At 38.3% G+C, this 21,655-nt stretch overlaps 1 protein-coding gene across 9 annotated transcripts in view; it reads right to left on the bottom strand.

Annotated features, from left to right (window-relative positions):
• The window catches only part of LOC128264232 (uncharacterized), a 117,041-nt gene that overhangs the window by 25,221 nt on the left and 70,165 nt on the right, over nucleotides 1-21,655 (bottom strand). For 3 of the 9 annotated variants that reach the window (XM_052999617.1, XM_052999614.1, XM_052999616.1), the window contains 2 exons: nucleotides 12,653-12,802; nucleotides 5,967-5,989 (listed from right to left, as the gene is read on the bottom strand). The exons of 3 other annotated variants lie outside the window; for them this stretch is intronic. The gene's annotated coding sequence lies outside the window, so the exon portion shown is untranslated. Of the gene's footprint in view, nucleotides 1-5,966; nucleotides 5,990-12,652; nucleotides 12,803-13,360; nucleotides 13,410-21,655 lie in introns of those variants that run through there. 3 more of the 9 variants (XM_052999622.1, XM_052999618.1, XM_052999615.1) reach the window with 3 other exon arrangements.

Genomic DNA, 21,655 nt, shown 5'->3' on the forward strand with positions numbered 1-21,655 from the left:
TACTTGGCCCGACCCTGTATTCCATTTTCGCTTCGGACATGCCGACTCACACACCAATCACGGAAGTTGAAGAAAAGGATGTGCTAATAGCTACCTACGCTGATGATACTGCTGTACTCACAAAAAGTAAAAGTATCTTAGCAGCCACATTTGCACTGCAAGAATACCTGGATGCATTTCAACTATGGGCTGAGAACTGGAATGTGCGAATCAACGCTGACAAATGCGCCAATGTGACGTTCACAAACCGCCGAGAAACTTGTCCAGGTGTCAGTCTGAATGGAAGTCCAATCAGGAACCATCAGGCGTATAAATACCTAGGTGTCACCCTAGACAAGAAACTTACCTTCAAGAGGCATATCACGGCTGTACAGCACTCCTTCAGGAGCAAGGTTGCTCGTATGTCATGGCTACTTGCCCCACGCAACAGGTTATCCCTGGGCTGCAAGGTCATGATTTACAAGGCCATACTAGCGCCCAGTCTCTTCTACGGTCTTCAAGTTTATGGCATTGCGGCGAAATCTAATCTTAACAAGATCCGAATTTTACAGTCTAAAACTTTGAGGAGGATCTCTGGGGCTCCTTGGTATATGCGAACCAGCGACATAGAACGCGACCTCAAGGTGCCCAAAATCGGCGACAAGCTGCAGTCTATTTCAAAGAAGTACATGGAACGACTCAATGCGCATCCTAACAGCCTAGCCAGGAAACTTGGAACTGCGGCCATTAATTACGCTGACCCTCAGACAACCGTTAGAAGAAGACTGAAGCGGCACCACCCTCAAGACCTACCTGACCGGGTTCTGACATAATATGTATTAACTCGAAAAACAAAATTAACAATATTTCTACCTAAAATGTAACCTTAAATTACTAGTCTTAAGAAAAACACTATAGACAATTGTATTTGAATTAATTAATAGACTGATTAGATTAAGCTGCCACTTGGGTAGCAGTGTGCTAATCGAATAATAAAAATATACATATAAAAAAAAAAAAAAAAAAAAAAAAAAAAAAAAAAAAATCCAAACAAAGTTTGATTGTATCAGGTGCTGCCGTCGCTGCCTCATTGTTATCTGCTTCTGTGTATTATAATTATACCCTAGCGCAGGGGGTTTTATAATTCTGTTTAGTGCTTTGTAACGCAGCGGAGTAAACGTTGAAAATATCCAACAAAATTAAAGATTGAAGCTTAGCTTTTATTTGAAATAAATCTAAATAAATTGAATCACTTTTATCCATTTTGTGGGTGTTGACCACCCCAAAGTTACTATTTTGCGCCTGCGTGCAGGCAACACTTTTTGAAACAGGCCAGTGAGTAGCAGGTATTTTATAGTCGGGAAACTGAATTATAGATTATTTTCTTGTTTGATTGTGATTTATTCCGGTCTGCTCTTTTTGCTCACACACTTGACTGAACAATTCCTGTCGCTTTATCGAATTTTAAATTTATTTTATAGGATTTTTCGATTGTATAGACATTGGAAATATTTTAAGCTTTTAGACTTCGAGGTGAGCCTTCCTTTTCTATAATTTCTGTCTCGGAGTGTAGACGTATAGGATCTCAGTTATACCTAAGCTTTAGAGTTCTAAAGATTTGTTTCTTAAATAAATGATGATACAGATAACTTATCTCTTTCCAACTCAATAAACTGAATATTTTATATAGGCCACGTTTCAAAGCCTTGACACAATAAAGATTGTGCCATGGAAGCCTCAATTATGCTATTTCCCACTGTGCCAACAAGAGCCTCCCCCAAAACTGAGAGCCGAACCCATCATTTCTGGAGCAACTTTATCTGCCAACGCTTGAACTCTAGTCTCTAGTTGCGGAAAATGTTATCTTTCCTCGGCTCCGAGTTCGATTCATATTGCCGCGCAGCGGGAATGCGGAATTGGGCTCGGATGCAATTGTAATGGACAAATTCGGTTGGCTTACGTACGTGCACGACAAGTAGACAAACAGACTGGGAGACTGGAAGACAGGGAGACATGGCGAACAAGCAGACAAGCTAGACAAACCCACTAAAACTGAACTAAACTGAGCTGAGAGCAGCCCAATGCAACTCACTTTCCAGGGCACATGCAGTCAAGTGATGTGTATGCCGGCTCTGTTTGCCATCCTTTGAGTGGTTGAGAGTCCTTTCGAGCTGAGCCAGTCGTCGTCGTCCCCGAGCTCTGTGCAATACTTGAAATGCAACAAAATTTATGTGCATATGCATATGGCATATGGCATATGGCATGTGGCATATGCCATATTGTAGGCAGGAAGCCCAACGAAGAACAGAGCCTTTGTCTGCCATGCCCCTTTCTTCCGCCTTCCGCCTTCCGCCTTCCGCCTTCCGTCTTCCGTCTTCCCGCCTTCTTTGCTCCCCTGCATACATTTAGGCCACTACTACTATTCCACCACCGCATTTTAGACTCGGGCTGCCAGTAAACTTAACAAATGAGCGCTTGAGAGTCCTGCCAAAATGGGGAAAAAGCTAAAAGTTGAGCGGCGCTAAGCTGGCGCCAAAAGTTTCCAGTTTCTCCGCTTTCTCCATTTCTCCGGTAGACCATTTCTACGTTTCTCAATTTCTCGGAGCAGAGCAAATGTTGAAAACAACTTGGGGTAAACTTAGCGGCGCGAGGCCAGTCAAGGAAGCACCACACCACCACACCACCACACTACCACACCACCACCCAGTTTTGAATGGGAGCAGTTTGCAAAAGTTCACTAGCACTGGCACTTCTACTTCTACTCCACTCAGTAGTGTGGCCAGGGCAAACAAAGTGACTGCAGTTTGTTGTCCTCGTCAGGATGGAAAGTTTGAAGGCACTCGCGAGGGCTGATGTATTGTGCGAATCATAGAATACTTATACAGCATAGCGTAACTTTTCAGCTTTGCCTTTAACGCATCGCATGAAGGGCGAAAAGCCTATTTATATAAGTGTTATTCATGGAGCAACCAAATGGGCCTAATCGTACTCAGGAACAGGTTTATTTTGGGCAGCAGGAAGCTGTTTTAGATCTTTCAGAACCTAAGACCCTTAAAAAGTTCGGAATAGGGATTAATGTCAGATATCCGTGCCATTTTCTATGAACCTCTGTAGCAGATCAAAAACTTTATAAGCCAAGTTTTTTACGCTTGACAGTATTAGCACCCACAAATTTGATTGCCAATGTCAACTTTGGAACTAGCACTGGATTAAATTTGACTGAACCGCTCATCTGAGGTGATGATGATATTTACGCTTGCGCTTCATTATGAAAAAAAAAATCGGGGGATCGGAGACACTCACACTCACACTCACACTCATTCAGTCGCACTCAGACAATGCAGTATAAGTGCCAGGCTACACATAATATGCCACATACATACACACAAAAAAAGTATATAATATACAGAGAACTTGCTAAAATCTACAAAAACTGAAAATCAACCCAAAAAAAATTGAAATTTGTTCTTGATTATTAAACGCCTAGTATTAAACTTTAAACTATGCTTTTTTAATTAGTTTTTTTTTTTTTTTTTTTTTTAGAAGAACCGCAAATATTCAAGTAGGCTACATTTATTAAAAACAAACGATTAAAAAATCGCAGCTTAAGAAAAGTTAGATTTAATTATGGTTTTGACATAAACTTGAAGGCAAGCGCAGAGTAATTTTTATTGCTTTGCATTTTTATTTTAGAGTCAGCTTTAAAATACATAATTAATAATAATTAATACAACAAAAACATGTTTTCATTAACTTAACTATTGCTTTTGTGCTGCTCCAAAAAATTGCGGTAATCTTTTAAATGTATTAAAAGATCCCATCACAGGAAATGATAATCCAGCAGTCAAGTAAAAATAAAACATGTCTGGCAGCAGTGGGGATCGAACTTGGTCCTTTGTCTGCGATCGCACTTCGACGGAGAATAAACGAGATATCTTGAGCGGAGGCACGTATCCTCGACGATACGATTCACTTATCAAAAAAGTTGGGGTACATGTAAATATCTATTTTATTTGCGAATATTAAATTGATATAAAGCTGAGTTTTTATCTGTGTACGTACGTCTGCACGCGCACATGCATATGCATCCCAGTGCTGCAAAAAGTATGCAAATAGAACGCAATTTGCATGCAAAGTGCCATCAAGAGAGCGACAGAGTGCGAGTGTGTGAGTTTGCGGGTGTGCGAGTGTGCGAGAGAGCGCCCCGGCAAAAGTCGAGTGAATCTTATTAGCCACGCCAAAAGGAGGGCCAAGAAGGGCAAAGGAGGAAAGACCGCTGAGTTGGGGATGTTCATAACGTGAAATTCAAGCCGCGATTGAAAACCTTCGCGGCCACACAAAGTTGTTTTTCGCAGACTTTCCACTGCCATTGTTGGAAGGGAAAGGGGTTATGTAAAATAAACATATATTTACATACACTAGAGGGGAGAATGTGCCTCAATAGTCGTATACTATCGCCACAAATTCTAGTTTCGACCGCATGAGGACAAAATAACCCACCATCGATAGCAAAAATCTGGTCAAATTTGCATAATGTATATATATATCCGTAACAGGAAGCGTTTTCAATCCTACAAAGTATATAAATTCTTAAACACAATAAGTAGCCCCCATCCCACTCAGTTGAAAAATTAAACCACATTTTGCAACAAAAAAAAGTATGCTATAAAAAAAGTGGCTAATGCTTAGACTTTTTTTTTTTTAATTTTAAAACAATCAGTTTAAATTTATACAATTTGTATGTGTTTTTTTTTTAGTTATTTTAAACAAATCAACATATTACCCTTTTTTTAAAAGAAGAATAAATAATAAATAAGAAAAGGTTATGCAAATAGATGTCTGGTTCTTTTCACTAACTTTGTGGAAAATTATTTCCTTTGAAAAAAGCTTTTCCCTTTCTGTTACCTTTCTTTTTAAAGCATACATTTTCTTAAAGTTTAGCTAATTTTGCAATTAGTTTCACTCTTTTCCCACTTTGTGGTAGTATTTTTTTTTTTAACTTTTGATGGCTATTTGTAGCCACTTCTTGTTGTTGTGGATGCAAGAATGGTTTCAGAGCATATTTTTTGCTGTTCTTGTTGTTTTGGTCAAATTACTTTGCTCGGCCTGCTTTCTTGTATTGCATGTTTTGATTTCTTACACATTTTAGCCATTAAAATGCAGAAAATTTTCTTGAAAAAGAAATTTTTACCGGAATTTCCCTCGTTTCTGTTCTTTAACTCTGGCAAGCGGAACACGACGCGACAAAACACTTCTATTTTTTTTAAATTTTTTTGTTTTTGCCTGTGTGTGGGCGGAAGTTTGCGTGCCATTGTATGTGTGTGCGTTTGTGTGCGTTTGTGTGCGTTTGCTTGTGTGTGCAAAAGTTTTACGAGCAAACCGAACTGACATGTTAATTATTTTCCGTGGAACTCCAAAGACGAATAATACGCTTGCCAAGGGAAGTGGGCGGTAATGAGTGTATATAAAAGAAAAAACAAGCGAAGACGAAGAAAAAAGTTGGTGCCAATGTGGGGCAATTGCGAGTGCAAAAGGGTTAGCAAAAGAAGTGCAGCAGAATGCCATAGAAAATTGGCCCAGAAACATTAACAAAATCGAATGGGTAAAGTGGCGTCTAACGATGCGCAAAAGTTTTATAACTTTGTTGTTTTCGAAGATAATTGCAAATGACTGTAATTGTGGTTGATTGATGCGATTTCAGCACGACACTTTTGATTTCATAAAAATTAGTTCTTTTTATTATTTTAAGTAAAGTTTTAAATTGAGCTCTTAGCTTTTTTAACTAACGTAACATTTGAACTTTTAGGTTAAGTTTCAAATGCAAGTTTATGTCAAATTAAAGTTAGATTTAAGGAAAGTTGTCATAAATTAGCATAACTCTCTCTATAAGTCGCCTTGACTGACAATGTCTAAATAAGTTTAAGTATCTCCAGAATTTGTGTTTGTTGGCCCAGGTCCCTGACCATATGTAATCGTGGATATCTTACCCATTTAACAAGAACCCGGGGATCTGCAAAATAAACAAAGAAGGGTAAGATTTAATCAGTTTGAAAGTGTGAGAAGCGTAGGCTGACAATAACAAATATAAAATTGGATTCCGGGTATTGTGATTAAAGTCCATTTCACAAGCTCTCAAAAAAACAATACCTGCACTGCACGGCAATAAATATCAATATTGATGGCATCGCAATGCTTATTTAAATGTTTTATGTTTTCGAGACCATAATAAAATTCATAAATTCGACAGGCTTTAGGGGACCTCAGGCAGCCAGCCGAGCAGTGAAAATTCCCGTGGGGCCTTCGTTCAAGAAAATACAACTCTTTTCATACGGAATTAGCGAAAAGAACCTAGAAGAAAAAAACCTTCATTGACTTTCACATACACGTGGAGCTGCCTGCAGTGAAATTCTATATCTTTTTATAAATCTGCCGCACCCAAGGGAGCATAAAAGACTGCTGGTTTGGGCTAAACGGAAATCTAAACATAGAATAGGGATGGTTGGGTTGGGGTAAAAGCCAAACTCCCTAAAAATCTTTCCTCAGTTTGAAGTTTTTTTTACGTAAATATGTAAATATGTTCATGTATAAATGTTCTCACCGATTGGTAAGGTGTCTATATTATCCACACGACTTAGTGACATACATTCATTCTGTTTTAAATATATATGGTTTGTTAATCAAGAGTACTTTTTAATTTGACTGAAAACGTTAAAACATTAAAGTAAAGTAAAGTGTTCAAAACTAAATCTCAATGCAAATAGTCTTACAATCGATTCATAGTAATAAAGCAATTTGTTTTTACACTGTGAAAAATAAGAATTCTTTACAGTGCAAGGAGGAAGGGCTTCAATACTTGTATCTCCGGAATCGGGGATGTCAACCAAGCTAAATAGCGAAATCCATAAACATTCGGTTCACCCAATGCCTCGAGGTCCGACAGAAATGAATACGAGTAAAGGTGCAAAAATGATTGGGCGGAGGTGAAAGCGTGAATGTTCGGGGGCGTGGAAGCTGCAGAATCAAACAATAAATCTCTTTTTCCAGCGACGTTACACACGCTAAGCTCATTTAGATTTATGTACCCCAAAACTGTTTTGGGAAATCCATTTGTGTGTGTGTGCCGGTGTGTGTGTGCTGCAAAACTTTTCTGCTTACGCATTTTGCTTTGCCACGCCCCTTAAGCCCCACCTTCCAGCCCACTTTTTAGGCGGTCGGTACACATCGAGTACCCAGATATTAGATTTGCCAACGTTGAAAAATTTTTGGCAGTATCCCCCCATCACCGAGTTCCGTTCACAAAAATCGTGAAATTCTATCGCCGCCACTTTTTTTTTAAGGTAGAAAAATGTTTTCGTGGCGGACCAAGTTTGCATTGTCAATATCAATATAACTTTTTTAGAAAATAACCATAAATGTTTTATTTGAATTTTACCGCTGCAACATAATTTGTATCAAAGCAGTCAGAGTGTAATCGTATACTGATTTCTATGTTGTTGTTTTATTAACGAACCTGATCTGGTGGCACATAGAAAATGACAATGGCAGAAGTTTCATTTCGTCCTTAAAATGTAAAGTGAGTCGTTAGGAGTAAATAAACGAACAGACTGATTTGGTTATATCAACTCGCCTGGTTAGGCTGATCAATAACATATCAGCTTTGACTCTGGAGTTGCACTTTGGATTTAAATTGTTACAAAGGTTAAAAATATATATTTAAAAGCTGCTGTGAATATGATTTCTGAACAAGGTTGGTAAAGTTAAATGCCAAATGAAGACTAAGTGGTTTGAAAATATAATATGTTTTCAAATATGGAAGACTAAAAATTATATTTGAGGTACAAACATAATTAAATAACAATAATTTAATTACGATGCTTGAACAAGGTTAATAAAGTTTTAAGCCAAATTAATTGGTTTGTAAATATGATTAAGTCACAACATTATGTAGAAAATCTATTAACTTTTGGTTATACGGAGTCGGAAAATTTGTTTGCCAGACAAGCCAGGTTGAGGAGCAGATCCGACTGGATGTTTACTCACGAAAATTTAGCGGCCAGAACAAAGGAGCAAAACAAAAGTTTCTCGATTCGAGCTTAAAAGTAGTTTTCTAGCTGACAGCACAACAATTGCCATCTCCGCGCCACAGGAAGCACGCTTTTCTCGTCCAAGCAGCAAAGTCAACGTCAGCGAGTGCGCACTCAACCACGGCACCTGTCTCCATTTCTGCGCCTTACTGCCACATAGATATATGCGAGACTTGTTCTATATATACATCTATATATATATAGTAAGTACAAGTGCATGTTCCGTCAACAAGATGCACTCGATTTAATTCACTTTGTTTCCCTCGATAGGGGTATTAAGCTGGCTGCTAGTGCACAAGCTGTGGGACCATTTCCTTTTTTTTATTCTGATAAAAGTGTTGTGCCAACAATGCAATGCATCAACAACAATAAACAACAACTAATAAATAACCAGAAATTAGAACGGATTACTATGGAACATTAATTTTTATTATTTTTAATATATTTTAGGCCACTAAAAATGAACATTAAACAAATAAGTAAATCAGCAAGTATTTTATTCTGAAAAATGAAAAAAACTAGGGATATGTTTTATATTACTCAATGACTATAAGGGAGCATTAAGCTGTTAGATCAAATATTTTATTGAAAATATTTCTGGCTACTGCCAGAGCCCCCAACCACCCAGAAAAACATCAAAAAAACTGCAAACAATGAACAAGCTTAAAAAAAAATATGAAGGAAAAGAGAGAACACAAAACGAGGGGACAGTAATGCGAATCGACATTTGACTTGCGAAACCTTTATGTCACTCTGTGTACAAAATGGGAATATCTGTTGAATGCCCAATGCGATGCCAGAACCAATTTGACTCCTTTGTATCGCGCAGATCTTTGGGCTCATGGCCAGTCAATAAAGAAATACTTTAAAAAGTCGAGCAAAGCCGAGTCTTTATGACTCCAGACTCTAGAGATTTGGGTATAAATGAAGCATTTGGCCGGTTTGGTTTGGTTTGGTTCCACATCCACATTTTCACATCTACATCTACATCCACATCCGCTTCCTCCGAATCTCCTCCTGCTGTCCGCTTCTGTCCCAATCAGTTGTAACATTTCTAGGCTTATCGCTTCAACCCGAGAGAGCGACCCGGGCAAAAAAGAGGCCCACGCTGACATGAGCTCTGGGGACATGCCCATGGGAATGTGGCGTTGTATGTGGCTACACCCAGAAAAAAAATTATCTAAAAAGAGCGCTAAGACCATTAATCGCCATAAGATTAGGAATATATGGCCTACACATTTTAGTCCATTTATGACCGAAGGTTTAAAGTGTACTAAAACGTAAATAATACTTATAAAACTCCTGGCATTGTAGTACTTTCGCTTCGCTACATGATTGAATTTAGTTCTTATAAGTAAATTCTGATAATTTAATATTTTATTTTTCTCTGAATGTTTTATTTTTAGTATTCTATAATGATTTAAACACAATGAAACAATGGCTTTTTATGAATCAATGGCTTTACCTTAAAAGTAGGAATAATGTCTATTAAAACTGATATTTCGCTAATGGACTAACAGTAATAAACAAATAAAAATAATTAAATTTTCGGCAATTTTTTTTTTTACTTTTTATGCATAACCTAGGAAATAGTCTCCTTTTTGTTTGGGTGTATAGACGGGATGTGGCTGTGAACGGTCAAGACCGGCCTGGGAAACCGTTTTTCAATGGCTTTTCAAGCTTTTGTTATTTTGGATGCCCCCGGCCATTTTTTTGTGGCGAGCTGTTGCCTCGAAACCCCTCGGCTGTGCCTCATCTGTGCTGCATGTGCCAGCCCCTGCAGCAGAAGGACACAGAAGGAGCGCGGTGGATAAGGACTGGAGTACTCGTACCCCTTCGTCATTCTTTTTAATCGTCGTTTCGGAATTTAATAATTTCAGGTCGCTGGGCTTGGCCTGGGTCACTGGGGCCCGACCCAGTCGTCCCTTGTCAAAACATATTTTCCCCATTTGTTTTTACTCTTCAGCAACATTTTTACACCTGTTTTGGCATTTGTTTCGGGGCGAGTAAGTGGCTAAAGATGATCTGGCTGGTGCTTTCCCAGCTGGACCTGTTGTTGGCCTTCATTATTCAGTTCTGGTCCCAATTATGAGTACTATGGCCAAGGTCGTGCAGTAGCTTTTCGTTTATTTTTTGTTGCGCATACATATATTCATTATCTGTACTTGGCCTTGGAAACAATGTTATAAGGTTATAAGACGTCGGTTTATGTCAGACAGAAGAATCAAATTGGTCTGCCAAATAAATTTAAATACAGTTCTGACTTTAAGTTTTCAGAGCTTTCAGTTAATTTTAATTTAGCCTTTTCCACTTCGTTACAAAGTTAAGTAATTTCTTGAAATTGACTTGTTTAGTGGTCGTTGGGTTTAAAAGGAAATCTATAATATAATCATCATAATTATATACTAGTATATTGTAAATAGTATGTTCGTTAAACATTTTTGAACATCTACGTATTTAATTGTTAAAAACATTTTTCATACGATTTTTTTGCATTTCTCGAAATTAAAATAATAGTCAAGTAATGACAGTACCTTCTATTACTATTCCTTTTATTAAAATAGAATTATTTTGTCTTAACCAAAGGTTTGCATAATAAAATATTTGCATTCTTTAAAAAAAACGTTTAAATATTTGTCTTAGGAACTTCTCAAATATTAATAATAACCTTTACATTAAAAAACGTTTCCACAACGGTTATATTTAAGTGCTTTATAAAAACAAATAAATTATTTTTCCAGAGAAATCTTTCTTTGTATGTATTTTGAAGAATAAAACTTACTAAATTGAATCGTCTTTTAAAATGTTAAAAAAAAAACGAAAAAATTCAGGAAAGGAATTTTTTAAAACTAGTCCCCAGATTGAGTGTCCAATTTATTTTATTTTGTTGTATTCATTTTTTGCCTGTAAGAGTTTGCATTTGCAACATTTAAAATGTCATTCAATTGCAAACCTTTTTCTTTGAAATTCAGATCCTATTTTTTCTAGATTTAAAGGCGCATGTGTTGCATTGGCCATTAACATCACCACCACTACAAAATGCGGAAAACTGAAGGAGACATAGGATTTGTATCCAACAAATGGGATAGAGATTTATTCGTTGGACGCATCAAGGCCGAGGGGCAAACACAGTTGGTCTTTTGCATTTACACACACGTGATGCATTCGTAGCCATTAAGATAAGTAAAGTCCCTCGGACAATGGGAGCGGCACGTGCGTGACAAGTAAATTAACAAGCAATCCCAAAGTCCGCCCCTTTGGGCCACAATTATCTGTCAAGCGACCATAAAAATGCTCAATTACAGCAGACACCACCGCGCTTTCCAATATGTGTGCCACACGGGCTCCGAGCTAAACATGCAGGCATCAAATAAATTATGAATTTACTATCGCCAAACAATTTATCATGAGCACTAGTTCAAATTTTCGATTGTGTGTGATAAGCCAAAAGAGAGCGAAAATCGGAAAATGGATAGAGGAAACTTTATGCGGGCCACTGCAAACTCGCCAAGATACTTTCGAAATAAATAAATATTAGGTCTTATCCCAAGGCCTCTTTGCACAACCTGATTTCCCATCTGAATTGTTGTTATACTGCATCCATAGAGCGATATATATAAATTCCCAACATATATCTGAGACATAGCTGAGATGAATAATTGTTAATTAAAAGGACATTCAAAGGACTCCTTCCAATTACGGTTCAGCTTTCGTTTGTTATGTCTATTTGCTTTGGCTCTTTTGCTGCGGATTACCACGACATCAAAAACGAAACCGAGAGCCCAGAGTTCTCACAACCAAGATGTTTGTGGAAGTTTGTGGAATTAATATTCTAATTATATGCCATAATATCCAGGATTATAAATTTGAGAAATCCCTGACGACAGTGTGAATGGGGCCAACATGAAGGTTCACTCAAAATGTAATTAAATTAATTGAAAATTGTTTAAAAAAGTCATCTCAACCCTTGCTCCTTCTGAATCTCGTTAAGTTTGAGGGGTGATCAGAATTTAAGTCATCTTGACTATCAATGCATAGAAATTATTCATTTAAAATGAACAATATATTTGGGTATTGCATATTTGTTTATATATTTGAAGTACATATTAAAATGGGGCACAAAGATATAATCATTTTGGAACGTTCAGTTTACTTTTGCTCACTTTAATAAAGAAGCTCAATAAATAATTAATAATCAGCGCAGTCTTTTAAAAATGAAAGTATCAAATAATAATTATTTTCGATTCCTGGCTCTTACAAAAACATTAAGTAATGAGATATTATTTTTCAACAGATTGGTAAGATGTAATATGCAATAAATAATTTTATCTTTCAATTAATTTGTCTTTCAAATTCCATATATTTAAATTGAATATATTTAAAGTTAAAATAAAATATATACAATTTGATATATGTGTGCCAGTGCGGAAGCCAGCCAAACGTTAAAAAGTTACATCATAATCATAATTATTCCGTTTCTCGCTTATCAAAAAGTAAAACATCTGCATTTTGTTGTTGAAACAATTCAAAGTTGAGCAATTAGTTGAGCCAACTTTATGGTTGGCATGATGAAGTCACTCAAAACTCACCAGGTTCGTTGGAAAACAAGTTCCGAGGACGTCGTAACTTTGCTTCGTCCTTCCTTCTGTGCGTTTTTACGTGTGCGCGGTGTTTGGATTATCAGTGTTTATGTTTGGTTTGGAGGACCATGGCGATGACGGTTGGCTGACGGTGACACCCTGCAAGATCAGGGGAACGAAAAAAAGGTAAAGTCAGTTCGCGATGTAATGATGGGAAATTGATTAACATATTGATTGGCTTTTGGTGCACACACGACACACAGCCCAGCAGCTGCTACCACTTGTCACTTGCACGTGGAAACAACCGAACAGCACCAGCACCAACAACAGCACCAGAAAACAGCTAAATTGAGCACAAAGTGAGTGAGTCGCTGCAAAAAGGCAAACTCATGCCTGCCAGTGCGATGTGTTGGCGTCGATCAACTGTTAGCGGTTGCTTATTAGGCACCTAATCGACCGTGCCTCCTCCAGTATGCCGTACCCCAATATCCCATCATATCCCGCATACCAAATGCCCCATCCCGTATATCCGCCCTAACATCCAATCCGGTGCATACAAGTCTTATGGCACGCAAACACGTGAGTAGACGACCGTTGCGCTGATTGACAGGCGCAGCCAATTAAGTGGTGTTCCCAGCAAACCTAGGACTCACTAGGTATCTGGAATCAGGAATCGGGAATCGGGCTCCAGGCGGATTAGGTGGTATATACCCTTACCTGGTGTTCTAGTTGCTTCCAGCTACCAGCTACCAGTTTCCGGTTGCCGATGTGTGTATGTGAGTGTATCTGCCGCTGGACTGACGATGGATTTATTTCAGCGCAAAAATGGCAAACAGGAAAAATAGGAGCACAAACGAGAAACAGAACGACTGAGGGTGACGGTGACGGTGACGGTGAGTGTGAGTGTGAGGGTGCTGCGACAGCTGCAGCTGCAATTGCGAATGCAACCGCCACTGCATTGTCACGACGACAGCTGCCCTGGCAACAGCAACAGCAACAGCAACATCAACAACAACAACAACAGCAACAGCAACAACAACAACAACAACAACAACAACAACAACAACAGAAAGCAGAAAAAACAGCAATAGAATTGCGGTAAGTGCGGATGAAATCGCCAAACCAACCCCCTTCTTATTGCATCCCCTAACCTGACTACAAAGTACTCGATTTTCCGATATGATATTAATTCAATAGGGAGCTCGCTCAGTTATCGAATAAACATTTGGTTCATTGCATTTTCGGTTTGGTGAAACCGAAGGACAGGCAGGCTTAACATTGTTTTTCTCAAAACAATTTTTAGCGAAAGGTTGGAGTTCGAATTTCTTTAAAGGCAACTTATAAATTTATTATATTATTTTTTTCTAATTGTTGACAAATTGGAAAACTTGGAAATTTTATGAAACTTGACAAACATCAGCTGTTAAAATTGAGATATTTTAAGTTCACACAGACAAATATCACAAATACCTTTCTTAAATTAATGCGTATGCGAGTATCCGAAGTCATAAATCAGATGAAAGTGAGTGTTATAGCTTCTTATTCTTATTGACATTTGTCAACTCTGGGGTGAATTTCTTCTATCCATTATAAGGCAAAAATACAACATTTATTGAATTTCTGCAATGAATATTAAAGCACACTTGGCAAATAACAGATTTTGAAGTTATAATACTTTTAGATTAACAAAGACCAAAACATATAGAACTTTTCTTAAATTGATGAGTACCAAGCAAGTATCCTAAAGTCAGAAATCTTACGACAGTTTATATTGTTTATATTGATATGAAACTACTTGCCTTATTTTTAAACCATCATGTTTGCGAGTTGCAATCTCGGGATGAAGATTGCTCTATCTGTGCTCTAAATGGTGGTTGGTGGTTGGTGGTTGCCTGCCACACAATTTGCAAACCGCGTTAAAGTGCCGTCTGGCAAGAGTCAAGAATCATCTGCAACCAGAAAATCCGGCAAGAAGAACTTCATCTGGTTGGCCCAGCACGAAAAGGACGAAAAGGGCGAAAAGGACGAAAAGGGCACATTGAGTTTTCGCCTTCTAGCTGGTTAGGAATTCGAATTAAAGGTTTCGTGATGGAGGCTGCTTTGGCTGCGCGCTCAAAACTGCAGCAAAAATTTGCATAAGCAATTACGGGCGCTTTTTGAGCGATTCAGGGGGAGTGCAGCACAAATATTGTCCTTCGTCGTTCGCCGTTTCGTAGTCGTCTATATCCGTCTATTTTGCCGCCAGGTCGCTGCTCGACATTCTGACTAGGTAATGGGAATGGGAATGGGAATCGGTGGATGGAGATGGAGATGGGGATTGGAATTGGCTTGGGTGACGACATCGTCGAGAGTCGTCGCCAAGAGCCTGCCACGAAATTTGTAATGCATCAAAACAGAAATAACAAGTGTCGGCAAAAATGCAACATTGCACTTAAGCATCGCAAGGTGTGCTGAGGTAGAGAAAGGTGAGGTTACAGGGACGAGTACTGGGCCAGGAGCAAACGGAATGAGTGATTCCAAGTATGCCTTATTAGGGATCCCTCTTGTCGGGATTTCAATATGATCAAAGAACTCTCTTAATGAGCAGGCATTCAGTTGTTGCTAATTTCATTTTAAATACACGTTTCTGATCCTTTGATTGTTGTGAGCCTTAACAAGTTTATATGGATTATTTTCTTAAAATTTAAGATTGATATAAAAACAAGAAGGAAAGCAAACTTCGGCAAGCCGAAGTTCATATACCCTTGCAGCTATTGCATTAATTAAATACTTTTGAAAACATTTAAATTATGATTTACTTGAGTATGTGCTAAAAAAAAACATTGAAACTATGATGATTTGCAGCTCAATTATTAGATAGTTATTTTTATATATTTTTATTATTTCTATGGGAGCTATATGCTATAGACGTCCGATTTTGATAAAATTTATACCATAATTCTGAAATAATTAAACATTGCTATATGTCGAAGAACTAAACAAAAAATTTAAAAACAGAAAAGTTATAATTTTTTTTCATTTGTTTTTCCGATTGTTCCTATGGGAGCTATATGCTATAGTCGTCCGATTTTGATGAAATTTAAACCGTAATTCTGAAATATAAAACCATTACTATATCTCGAAGAACTAAACAAAAAATTAAAAAATAGCAAAGTGTTAATTTTTTTTCATTTATTTTTCCGATTGTTCCTATGGGAGCTATATGCTATAGTCGTCCGATTTTGATGAAATTTAAACCGTAAATCGGAAATATTTTACCATTACTATATGTTGAAGAACCAAACAAAAATTAAAAAACAGCAAAGTTATAATTTTTTTTCATTATTTTTCCGATTGTTCCTATGGGAGCTATAAGCTATAGTCGTCCGATCCGGCTCGTTCCGACTTATATACTACCTGCAATAGAAAGACAACTTTTGGGAAAGTTTCATGCAGATAGCTTTAAAACTAAGAGACTAGTTTGCATATAAACGGACGGACATGGCTAGATCGACTCTACTAGTGATGCTGATCAAGAATATATATACTTTATAGGGTCGGAAACGTCTCCTTCACTGCGTTGCAAACTTCTGACTGAAATTATAATACCCTCTGCAAGGGTATAAAAAGTCGCAAAGATATTAACGTTGTGTTGTAGAAATATCATATCCAGCTGTCAAGTTTATCAAGGCAAATAAAATAATAAAACGAGGCTATCAACCGATAAAGATTACATTATTAAGATCTAGTAATAAAATTTGCGACAAAAAACATACAAAAATCTTATCACTTAATAAGCATAGCTAATAAGAGCTCTGAGCGCTTGCACTAAAAATAATGTCTTAAAATGCAATGTTTGCATAGGGGGGAATGTGCTGTGAAACCCGGGGAGATGCGCTACATAAAATGCATACCATAAACTGCATCTCGGCGAAAAAAGGGGGAACTTTGAGGAAATCGACAGACAGTTTGAGAGCTGTGCAAATTTCACGGCTGCTAACAACATTTATTTGTGAGCCCATTTCGGAGGAGTTGCAGACAATTAAAGTTGCAACTTCAAGACGCTGAACTCCTCTTCCAACTTGTTCGTTAAACTCTACTATAAGTGGCCATTCTATTTGTTGCAAGTCTTCAAAGGTAGCGAAATTCAGCAGTATTTGCCGCCACGCCCTTGTCCTTTCGCTAGTCAGCTTGATTTATGGCTTGCGCAATGTTGCCGAGCGGCATTCAATGCATCGATGCTATCTCAATCAATCAATTTTGCATAATACTATGCTCCTCCACATGGCATTTGTTCACCCTTACAGACAGTTTTATTAGTTTTTTCTTAAGCTTGCGACACATTGAAGGTTCTTCAACCCCATAAAGAGTATTTTTTCTTTAAAGGTACATTATTTAAGCCAGCAAAATCTATTTTTAAAGCTTAACAAAATTTAGAAAACTGTTTTGTGTGTAAAAATGTAGTTGGGAAGTCATATTTGTAGCTTGGGTAATTATATGGTAATTGGTAAATGCTCAATGTGGTAAAATGAAACGAAAAGAAGTTACATTTACTAGAAAACTGCATATCTAACATTTTAAGATCAGAATATACATGGATAAAAAAAAACAGAACATACACTGATAATTAAAAGAAATCGTTTTTTAATTTTTATACGATAATGTTAGCTATGATAATGTAGCTTGGGTAATATATATATATATATATATATATATTTTTTTTTTTTATAAATGCCTTTTTTAAATTCATCTCGATGAAATTTAAATTTAAACGCTGTATTATGAGAGTAGTAGTCTACTTTAATTTCGGACGACAGTTTTCTTGTTTTGTTTCTGTTTTTGTTTTATTAGTTTTTTTTTTTTTGCTTAGTTTTGTTATATTAATGTTGTATTTTTTGTATACATTTTGTCAAACACACTTGTTTTAGAAGCTTTCTATCTTATGTGAATTCGTCTTGATGTGCAAAATACACATATTTAGATATATTGCGACCTGTGAATTTTCGATTTAATATCGATCAACCTCGCCACTGTATATTTATGGTAAGTAAAATAGTTTTCCAGGTTTGCGGAAGACAGTTCATAATATCTGCATTACTCGGGCGGTGCCCTCGGAAACAGTGTGGTCAAAACTACCACCACCCGGTCGGTCTTAGCCCTCTTCATCAAAATGTATGCCTCCTTCAGATACGACCGGCCAGACCGCTAACGGGTTCGTTAGACGTCGACCACTGCAATCAGTTAAACAATGTTGCATATTAACGCGTAACCCAGCGAAATACCTTCCCCCTCCCCCCTCCCCACCCACTCCACCCACTCCATTTTCCATTTTCCACTCCCCATATCCCGTTTCCCATTTACCATTTCCCATTTTCCACTTCCACATTTGCCAGACTAGAGGAGAGGCCGCAATATCTTTGCATAAATAAAACATAAATTACCGACAGGCGGTTGTTGGTCTCTGCTGGCCATGGCAGGAGGTAGAGGCACAGGCACAGGCACAGGCACGGGAGGAGGCACAGAGGCATCTGGTCCTGGGTCTGGGTGGGCTAATTAAAACACTTGATGGCCTCTTCTATCGTCCGTGCCTCTCGGCCGCCACTCGACGACTGGGCCGTCTGGCTTCTGGCTTCTGGCGTCTGGCGTCTGGTTTCTGGTGTCAAAACCTCCTCAATCCTAGCTGGCGGCCTTGTTGATGGCGAATTTCGAATGGCCCCCGTCTGATGTTGTTATTACACTTTTATGCTGGTGCCGCTAAAGGGTGTTCTGGTTGGCAGGGCTGGATGTCAGCCCATTCTGGGGGCGTGGTGCCTGCTTTATTACGCGGAAGGGCCAGCTGTCGATGCCCAGTTTTCGTATTCGACCTCCCTCCTCCAGGCACCCCAGAAAATGGTCGGTCGGTCGGTCGGTCGGTCGGTCGCTCACCTGTCACGCATTGCAAATTATTTATTGATATTAAGTGCTATTAATTATGATGCCATTTAAGAACGTATTCATTGGAGACTTTTCGACACTGGGTCGGTTTTTGAGGCTTTGCTTTGGTTTGTATAGGATTTCATTGGTCTGGCATAAATTGATTTCGTGAGGGCAGCCACGGAATTTAAATGAATGCTTAAGAGAAGGAGATGTCAATTGATTTACTTCGTACACTCGAAATAAAATCTGAAAACTTGGGGAATTGAAGTTTTTTGGGATTTGCCAGCAACACAAATCGTCAATAGATATTTTGTAGTAAACTAATTCATTTTTTAGTTTTGAAAAAAAATAATATATATATTTGATAAAATAAAAGGATATTTTTTATAAAACGATGTTGGTAAAGAAACTGCACATCTTACACTTAAAGATCAGAACAGTGTTAGGAAATAGGATATACATAGCAAATAAAAGTATTTCATTTTATTTTTTATAATTTTAAGATATATAATTTTTATTCTGAAGAATGTTTATTAAATGATATTTCCTCTAGAATTCTGCTGAAACACCTAAGACGAACATCGTGCACTAATGTATTTTTAAAATTGACTAAACAAATGAGTAGTTGAGAACCCCAATTAAAATGAGTTGAAAATGGTACAACAGACTTTGGCTTTTTACTAGTGTTCATCGTATGACTCCTGTGGACAAGCATTGGAAATGGGCTAACTTCGTAGATGTTGTAAGTTGACATCTTACTCGTCTGGTCTATGCGGGTTTATAGAAGGTCACGTGCTAACTCGGTTCATTTTTATGGACATTTTACCAGTGCCTTCGACACGTTTACTTTTAGTGTAAAGCGTCATCCAAAAACGAAGAGTGCTGATAAGTAAAGGAATCAATGGTGGAAAAAGGGAAAAGGGGGCGAACCTTATTCTTCGCTGTAACAGTTACGGCAACTTGTTTTAGTTGTCAGACAACTGCGATTGCCAAAAGCATGACAAAAATAAAAAGCAATAAAAATTTCGAACATAAAATTTAACTTTTGCTCCCTCTTTCCGTTAGTGCGGGGCATTAAAAATCTAGCGTTGCAGTCTCAGACTACAACTAAAAAAAAAAAAGAAGATGAACGAAGGGGATGCAAGATGTGAAATCCCCATGAGCTTTTCACCCGACTTATCTTATTTGAGCCAAACGGCGTAAGTCGTTAAAACCAAGCGGATTTCGCTATTGAATCTTTGCCGGACCTTTTGTCTAAGCCTTGCCCACTATTTTATGGCTTAAACTGATGCAAAACTCTTTCAAGAAGTTAAAGTAATCGGATAGACCCATTAAATTGAAAACTATTGCGAAATAAATTTGTTAATATAGTTTATAGTTAGTATTCCTCAAACATTCGTTATTACTTTGTACATCCTTACAAATTAATCTGCATTCCCAGCACCTAAAGCTTATCTTCCAAGCACAATTTCCTTCCCAAGGAGCTCGTTTAATGCTCGAATTGACAGTAAAATGCTGCATTTTGGGTGATAAAACGAACTGCCAGTAATATTAAACTGTCGATGCAGTTGGACAAAGTAGCATAAAAAATCGCCGTCACTTTTATGTCAAATATCGTAACATTCCTTCTTGCTCAAGGTATTCTCTTCTTTACTTTGGGTAAGACAAAAAAGAATTTGTATGCGGAAAGAATAGTGGCGAAGAAGAATACTTTTGCTTAGACAAATTGAATCTTAGTGGGAGGTTTTTTCCATTAATCTCAGAGAAACTAGTGCGTATTACTTAGTCAAGGGTGTGTTTACTGGCAGTATGTGTATACTTGGATAGATTAAAATCTGACTTGAGCTTAATGGAGCAGCTCGGTGCTTTATATAACTTTTAGTGGCGCCATCGTCCAGCTGTGAATTTTTTTTCCCGCAAATTTCATTTGGGCGATTTAATCAAGCGAGTCAGGCCGAAAACCGCCCATTTAAGTAACGTGCAAACCTCACGAACGAACAGCACAGAACAGCACAGAGCAGCACAGCACAGCGAACCCTAGGATCTAAAAACACGGTGGAGGAGGTGGAGTGTTTGGCGGCTCGGGTGCTCGGGTGGGTAGCCACATAACGTTCCAAATAATAAACGAAATCAAATTAATGTAAATCGCGTCGTACCCATACTTTCCCGTTTACGTATACTACAATTTTAATAGCTACTGCGGTTTTGCGTGCAATTAAACATTTCGTCTCGGCAGGCGGAGAAAACCAGAGGTGTCGAAGGAGCTGAGTTCAGGAGTTGAGTTGCGTTGAGTTAAGGAAGCTCAACGGGGAAGGGAAGCAGTTGATGGGGGAGAAATGATCGGGGAAATAACTCATAGAGCTATAATGGCAAGGTGAATTGAAAAGCAAGGGTTTAATGGAGTTTAATTTACTCATTTTCATTTTCATTACAACGGAATTTTGGGCAACAGAGGGCTGGCTTAGAATAACCAATATGTTTTGTTCCTTTGTCAAAATCCCCAACAATGTTTGCCCAAGTTACATCGAAGTTGACTTTTTGGCATCATCATCCGTTGTGAAGGGCCCTCTGTTGTGAGCTGTCTCGTTGGGCACTTTTTTTCGACTTATCACGTCGCTAGGCCAGTCAAGTCATCCCCAGTCTGTCGCCTCACAATGCCAGTAGTCTCCTAGAGTAGTCCTCTGTGTCCTTGGCTAATGCTGAAGATCTTTGTTTCACTCCCGGTGCTCCCATTCCATTGTCTGAATCGGTATTCATATTCCCGCCGGGGGGCAAGAAGGATTGTTGGCTGTCGCCGGAGCTGGGACACATTCTCCGTTCTAGGTTCTCCATTCTCAATTCGCCACACCTCCAGCTGCCCATCTCGTCACCTCACCCATCTCCTCCTTTGTGGGCCAAAATATCGGACAAGCACTTGTCACTTTCCACTGCAGTTGGCAACAGAAACAGGCGACACGAGCGGAAGGCAATGGGTTGAACACACAGGATGGTGCAGCGTCTCGCATGGCTGATGCTCTAAAAATGCATGGCAGATGCCACAGAGGCCATGGAATGAATAGGTCATTAACTTTGGCTAGCATCCTCCACTTCCACTCTCTCTCTCTCTTCGACTTCAAG

The sequence above is a fragment of the Drosophila gunungcola genome, unplaced genomic scaffold (assembly GCF_025200985.1).
Source record: "Drosophila gunungcola strain Sukarami unplaced genomic scaffold, Dgunungcola_SK_2 000060F, whole genome shotgun sequence".
In the NCBI taxonomy this organism is placed as follows: Eukaryota; Metazoa; Arthropoda; class Insecta; order Diptera; family Drosophilidae; genus Drosophila; species Drosophila gunungcola.